Here is a 7,943-nt window from a genome sequence, read left to right as displayed (position 1 = left end):
AATCATTTTACTGAGGTTTATTACAGAATTATAAACATTGTCCACTAAATGCTCATAGTCAGTACCAAGGTCTGTGTTATCATCAATATAAGCATTTGGTATCTGCTTTGAGCTTTGTTTGAGCTGTTATACACCACCAATATACATCAGTTTTCTAACATCCATGTTGTTGATTTTATTTGGTTTCTTTTTCTGCATTCAAGTCCAATTACTGCTTTTACCATGAATCGGCATCTTTTATGTGTACTGAAAGTCCATGAGAGCTCTCATCATCACTTGGCATCTTTTGTCTATACTAGTGGTCTATGAAAACTATTATCATAGGTATGTACTTAAGAACTGAATGTAAAGCAATCAATCTATTGATAAAAAATTGTTTCATCATCTGGTATTCTTTGTCTACTGAAGGTCGATAAGGAATTGTTTCATCGTTTGGTTTCTTTCTCTTCTTAAGGTCGATAAAAAATTGTTTCATCATTTGGTATCCTTTGTCTACTGAAGGTCGATAAGGAATTGTTTCATCATTTGGTATCTTTTGTCTTCTTAAGGTCGATAAAAAATTGTTTCATCATTTGGTATCCTTTGTCTACTGAAGGTCGATAAGGAATTGTTTCATCATTTGGCATCCTTTGTCTACTGAAGGTCGATAAGAAATTTTTTCATCATTTGGTATCCTTTGTCTTCTTAAGGTCGATAAAAATTGTTTCATCATTTGGTATCTTTTGTCTTCTTAAGGTAGATCAAAAATTGTTTCATCATTTGGTATCCTTTGTCTACTGAAGGTCGATAAGGAATTGTTTCATCATTTGGTATCTTTTGTCTTCTTAAGGTCGATAAAAAATTGTTTCATCATTTGGTATCCTTTGTCTACTGAAGGTCGATAAGGAATTGTTTCATCATTTGGTATCTTGTCTTCTTAAGGTCGATAAAAAATTGTTTCATCATTTTGCATCCTTTGTCTACTGAAGGTCGATGAGAAATTTTTTCATCGTTTGGTATCTTTTGTCTTCTTAAGGTCGATCAAAAATTGTTTCATCATTTGGTATCCTTTGTCTACTGAAGGTCGATAAGGAATTGTTTCATCATTTGGTATCTTTTGTCTTCTTAAGGTCGATAAAAAATTGTTTCATCATTTGGCATCCTTTGTCTACTGAAGGTCGATAAGACATTTTTTCATCATTTGGTATCCTTTGTCTGCTGAAGGTTGATAAGAAGTTGTTTCATCATTTAGTATCCTTTGTCCACTAAATTTCGATAAGAAATTGTTTCATCGTTTGGTATCCTTTATCTACTGAAGGTCGGTAAAGAATTGTTTTTAACATTTGGTATCCTTTGTCTTATTAAGGTCGATGAGACATTGTTTCATCATTTGGTATTCTTTGTCTACTGAAAGTCGATAAGGAATTGGTTCATAAATTGATATCTTTTGTCTAGAGTCTATAAAGAATTGTTTCATCATTTGGTATCCTTTATCTACTGAAAATCTAATTGAGATATCATCATCACTTGGCATTTTCTGTCTATACTGAGGGTCTATGAAAACTGTTGTTATCATAGGTATGTTCTGAAGAACTGAAGATAAAGCAATCAACAATTAATCTATACTAGAGGTCCATAAGGGATGTTTTTATCATTTGGTATCCTTTGTCTATATGGAAGGTCGATAAGAAATTGTTTCATCGTTTGGTATCCTTTATCTACTGAAGGTCGGTAAAGAATTGTTTTTAACATTTGGTATCCTTTGTCTTCTTAAGGTCGATAAAAAATTGTTTCATCATTTGGTATCCTTTGTCTACTGAAGGTCGATAAGGAATTGTTTCATCATTTGGTATCTTGTCTTCTTAAGGTCGATAAAAAATTGTTTCATCATTTTGCATCCTTTGTCTACTGAAGGTCGATAAGAAATTTTTTCATCGTTTGGTATCTTTTGTCTTCTTAAGGTCGATAAAAAATTGTTTCATCATTTGGTATCCTTTGTCTACTGAAGGTCGATAAGGAATTGTTTCATCATTTGGTATCTTTTGTCTTCTTAAGGTCGATAAAAAATTGTTTCATCATTTGGTATCCTTTGTCTACTGAAGGTCGATAAGGAATTGTTTCATCATTTGGCATCTTTTGTCTACTGAAGGTCGATAAGAAATTTTTTCATCATTTGGTATCCTTTGTCTTCTTAAGGTCGATAAAAATTGTTTCATCATTTGGTATCTTTTGTCTTCGTAAGGTCGATCAAAAATTGTTTCATCATTTGGTATGCTTTGTCTACTGAAGGTCGATAAGGAATTGTTTCATCATTTGGTATCTTTTGTCTTCTTAAGGTCGATAAAAAATTGTTTCATCATTTGGTATCCTTTGTCTACTGAAGGTCGATAAGGAATTGTTTCATCATTTGGCATCCTTTGTCTACTGAAGGTCGATAAGAAATTTTTTCATCATTTGGTATCCTTTGTCTTCTTACGGTCGATAAAAATTGTTTCATCATTTGGTATCTTTTGTCTTCTTAAGGTCGATCATAAATTGTTTCATCATTTGGTATCCTTTGTCTACTGAAGGTCGATAAGGAATTGTTTCATCATTTGGTATCTTTTGTCTTCTTAAGGTCGATCAAAAATTGTTTCATCATTTGGTATCCTTTGTCTACTGAAGGTCGATAAGGAATTGTTTCATCATTTGGTATCTTGTCTTCTTAAGGTCGATAAAAAATTGTTTCATCATTTTGCATCCTTTGTCTACTGAAGGTCGATAAGAAATTTTTTCATCGTTTGGTATCTTTTGTCTTCTTAAGGTCGATCAAAAATTGTTTCATCATTTGGTATCCTTTGTCTACTGAAGGTCGATAAGGAATTGTTTCATCATTTGGTATCTTTTGTCTTCTTAAGGTCGATAAAAAATTGTTTCATCATTTGGCATCCTTTGTCTACTGAAGGTCGATAAGACATTTTTTCATCATTTGGTATCCTTTGTCTGCTGAAGGTTGATAAGAAGTTGTTTCATCATTTAGTATCCTTTGTCCACTAAATTTCGATAAGAAATTGTTTCATCGTTTGGTATCCTTTATCTACTGAAGGTCGGTAAAGAATTGTTTTTAACATTTGGTATCCTTTGTCTTCTTAAGGTCGATAAAAAATTGTTTCATCATTTTGCATCCTTTGTCTACTGAAGGTCGATAAGAAATTTTTTCATCGTTTGGTATCTTTTGTCATCTTAAGGTCGATAAAAAATTGTTTCATCATTTGGTATCCTTTGTCTACTGAAGGTCGATAAGGAATTGTTTCATCATTTGGTATCTTTTGTCTTCTTAAGGTCGATAAAAAATTGTTTCATCATTTGGTATCCTTTGTCTACTGAAGGTCGATAAGGAATTGTTTCATCATTTGGCATCCTTTGTCTACTGAAGGTCGATAAGAAATTTTTTCATCATTTGGTATCCTTTGTCTTCTTAAGGTCGATAAAAATTGTTTCATCATTTGGTATCTTTTGTCTTCTTAAGGTCGATCAAAAATTGTTTCATCATTTGGTATCCTTTGTCTACTGAAGGTCGATAAGGAATTGTTTCATCATTTGGTATCTTTTGTCTTCTTAAGGTCGATAAAAAATTGTTTCATCATTTGGTATCCTTTATCTACTGAAGGTCGATAAGGAATTGTTTCATCATTTGGTATCTTGTCTTCTTAAGGTCGATAAAAAATTGTTTCATCATTTTGCATCCTTTGTCTACTGAAGGTCGATAAGAAATTTTTTCATCGTTTGGTATCTTTTGTCTTCTTAAGGTCGATCAAAAATTGTTTCATCATTTGGTATCCTTTGTCTACTGAAGGTCGATAAGGAATTGTTTCATCATTTGGTATCTTTTGTCTTCTTAAGGTCGATAAAAAATTGTTTCATCATTTGGCATCATTTGTCTACTGAAGGTCGATAAGACATTTTTTCATCATTTGGTATCCTTTGTCTGCTGAAGGTTGATAAGAAGTTGTTTCATCATTTAGTATCCTTTGTCCACTAAATTTCGATAAGAAATTGTTTCATCGTTTGGTATCCTTTATCTACTGAAGGTCGGTAAAGAATTGTTTTTAACATTTGGTATCCTTTGTCTTATTAAGGTCGATGAGACATTGTTTCATCATTTGGTATTCTTTGTCTACTGAAAGTCGATAAGGAATTGGTTCATAAATTGATATCTTTTGTCTAGAGTCTATAAAGAATTGTTTCATCATTTGGTATCCTTTATCTACTGAAAATCTAATTGAGATATCATCATCACTTGGCATTTTCTGTCTATACTGAGGGTCTATGAAAACTGTTGTTATCATAGGTATGTTCTGAAGAACTGAAGATAAAGCAATCAACAATTAATCTATACTAGAGGTCCATAAGGGATGTTTTTATCATTTGGTATCCTTTGTCTATATGGAAGGTCGATAAGAAATTGTTTCATCGTTTGGTATCCTTTGTCTACTGACAGTCGAAAAGGAATTGTTTCATCATTTGGTATTCTTTGTATACTGAAGGTCATTAAGAAATTGTTTCATCGTTTGGTATCCTTTGTCTACTGAAGGGCGATGTGGAATTGATTCATCATTTGGTATCCTTTGTATACTGAAGGTCGATAAGAAATTGTTTCATCGTTTGGTATCCTTTGTCTACTGAAAGTCGATAAGGAATTGTTTCATCATTTGGTATCCTTTTTTCTACTGAATGGCGATGAGGAATTGTTTCATCGTTTGGTATCATTTGTCTACTTAAGGTCGATGAGGAATTGTTTCATCATTTGGTATCCTTTGTCAACTGAAGCTCAATAAGAAATTGTTTCATCGTTTGGTATCCTTTGTCTACTGAAGGATCATAAGGGATATTTACATCACATATTCTTTGTGGATACTGAAGGTCCCTTAAAGATGTTTTCGTCAATTTTTATCTTCTGTCTATACTGAAGGTCCAGTAATGCTGTCGTCATCACTTGGTATCCCTTTTCTGTACTGAAGGTCCATACGAGGTCTTGTGATCACTAATTAACCTATGTCTGTACAGAAGGTCCATAAGATGTTTTCATTATTGGTATCATTTGTCTTTACTGAAGAACTGGGTGTAAAGCAAACAACAATCAATAATCTAGATTTTTTCATAGGGGATTTTTTTTAATCATTTGGTATCCTTTGTCTATACTGAATGTCATTAAGGGATGTTTTCAACATTTGGTATCCTTTGTCTTTGCTGAGAACTGGGTGTTACGCAAACAACAATCAATCTATACAGAAGATCCATAAGGGATATTTACATAATATGAAGGTCCCTAAAAGATGTTTTCATCATTTTATATTAATTGTATAACCTGAAGGTCCAGTAATGCTGTTGTCATCACTTGGTATCCCTTTTCTGTACGAAGGTCCATACGAGGTCTTGTTATCACTAGTTATCCTTTGTCTGTACTGAATGTCCATGGGAGCTCTTGTGGTCATTTGGGATCCTTTGTCTCCACTAAAAGTCCATTGGAGCTGTTGCCTACTATCTTTTTATAATCTGTTGTCTGCATTGTTGTGACTGATATTTCTGCTCATGGCGACTGGTAAGTTTTAAGTAGGACATTTTATTTTAACAATGTGCTGAAATCTGGATCAATATAAACTTAAATTCAACACAAAGTGATATCTCCTAGCTGACTAAAAAAACAACAACTAAAACAATAAAGAAATGCACAGATCATGACGTAGACTGTGTGCAAACGCCATCTCTGAAAACCAGAAATAGAGGAAATCCTCGTACTGAAATAGATAATTATGGAGAAATCAAATTGCTTTCAGGTTGATATCGTAACGTACCATTAAACATTCATCAACAACTAAGCTGGAACAGAAGAAAACTATGAAATGCAGCATGGCAAAAGCTTTGTGGATTTAAACATATCTATGGATACCACAAGGATCTAATGAAAACATTGAAAAATTGGACCATCCAATGTCTTTTAAAACTTCAGTCAACCACATTTTTAAACAAGTTATCAAATCTGGTTGTTTAGTTCCAATGTCTGTGTGTTTCTCTCATGAAGGTACATCTGAATTACCAAGAGAGCGATTAGTATATTTTGGACACTATTATGTACAGATGTCTCGTCCGGTCAGAATGGGGACGTTGAATCCGATGCCTCATGTAGAGAGAGTACCACGCTCTTTGGACGTTAAGAACCCTTGCAACAACTATTTCAGAGGTTCGTTCGTAGCCTGTTGCAAGGCAAAATTTCTGTTCCTTTCCAATTAACCCTCATTTTCCAGTGGCGGTCAAAATTTCCCCGACCTTCATCCCAGACGGCCTCTATTACAGGACCTACCTATTGTATCTAGTGTTAGTTTGTTCTCAACCTGAACATGCATGAAATATTTGCCACTGGACATTAAACAACCAACAATCAATCAAGCGCAGGGAGGGGGCGGGGATATTATAATGTACTGGGCCCTGAATGTGACAATAAATGAAACACCTGGAAAGAAAAATATAAGTACTTTGGACAGATGCTGCAGATAGAAAAGGCCAACAATGTTAGAATTCAGCTAACGTGGCCCTTAGTTGGAAATGAAAGAGACGAAGAGCAAATGAAACATAAAGGTTAAACAAGGACCTGGGACTCAAATGAATAAATATGAATGAGTTGACACTGTTGCCGTAAGTACAGGGAAAACTGAAATTCCAGAGGCAGGCGTTTAATGTTCCATGTTGAAGTGGGGTTAAATAAATATTATGGTATGAAATTTTGTTATGATATTTTTCAAAACTACGGACAGATGGGGTGCTTAAAATACCACGTGGTATAAAAGCATTTTGGGCATACATAAAAATAGGAATTTAATTTATGTAACAAACATGTCCCAAGAAGAACCATCACTAGAGTATGTTGGCTCTGTTTGGGACCCTTACTTACAACAAGGACATAGATAGCATTGAAAAAGTTCAAAGGATGGCTGTCCATTTTGTAACCAACAAATACGGAAACACTTTAAACGTTGATAACATGTTATAACACCTTGGATGGCTCATCCTCTCTGACAGAAGAAAATATTCACGATTGTTTATGCTATATAAAATAGAACACGATAAGGTTGCAGTACCTAAAAACAATTTATTTTCACAATAAAGACAAAAAAGATGCAAATTGGAACAGTTTCCAAATTCCATCATTCAAAACACAGTAGAGTAAACTTTAAGAATCTTTATATCCTGAGAACAATAACCGACTGGAACAAAATACCTAATAACTTCATAAATTGCACATCAGTAGACTCTTCCAAAACATCATATTAAACACCGCTTTTCATATCAAACGACCTCAATCTAATTAAAATTGAAACGAACTATACATTAAATTCTGTAATTTTCATTTTTCCTCTATTTTTAGTTTGTATATTAAACTATGCCTTGCTCCTGTGACATAATCTTCAATTTGTTGAAGGCGGTCACTATGTAGTAAAAGTAGAAGTAGAAGAGATTATGATGAAATGATGAAAAAACTGGGTTAATTAGAAAGATATGGGTTATCGTTGCTGTAGTGTATGCCACATGAAATGAGAAAGCTTCAGGGATTCTTTAATCACCGAGCCTATTAAATGAGAACATATTTGACTTAAGAAATTTATGCTGAAAGAAATACTAAACTGTCCAATCAAACAATAATTGCATCTATAAGGCAACTATTCGTCCTATCGGGAGTGAAACCGAATTAGTCAACACCTGCACGAGTGTCGTTATATGCCTGAATTATGACGGTTTTGTCTTTTCCTGATGGCAAAGTGACTATACCATCAAATCTTTCTCTCTACAAGCTTTGATTGCTTTAATCTGTTTTTTTTTCAAAAATACTGTGTTTCCATGACAGAGTTCGTCCCTTGTATAATTTAAAACACGGCAACTGGAACATCGTGTGATCCAGATGCCATATTCCACTGGTATCGTAATTCGAC

Source organism: Mytilus californianus, unplaced genomic scaffold (assembly GCF_021869535.1).
Source record: "Mytilus californianus isolate M0D057914Y unplaced genomic scaffold, xbMytCali1.0.p SCAF_15, whole genome shotgun sequence".
Classification (NCBI taxonomy): domain Eukaryota; kingdom Metazoa; phylum Mollusca; class Bivalvia; order Mytilida; family Mytilidae; genus Mytilus; species Mytilus californianus.
The sequence above is the reverse complement of the archived record's forward strand: the minus strand, read 5'-3'. Positions refer to the sequence as shown.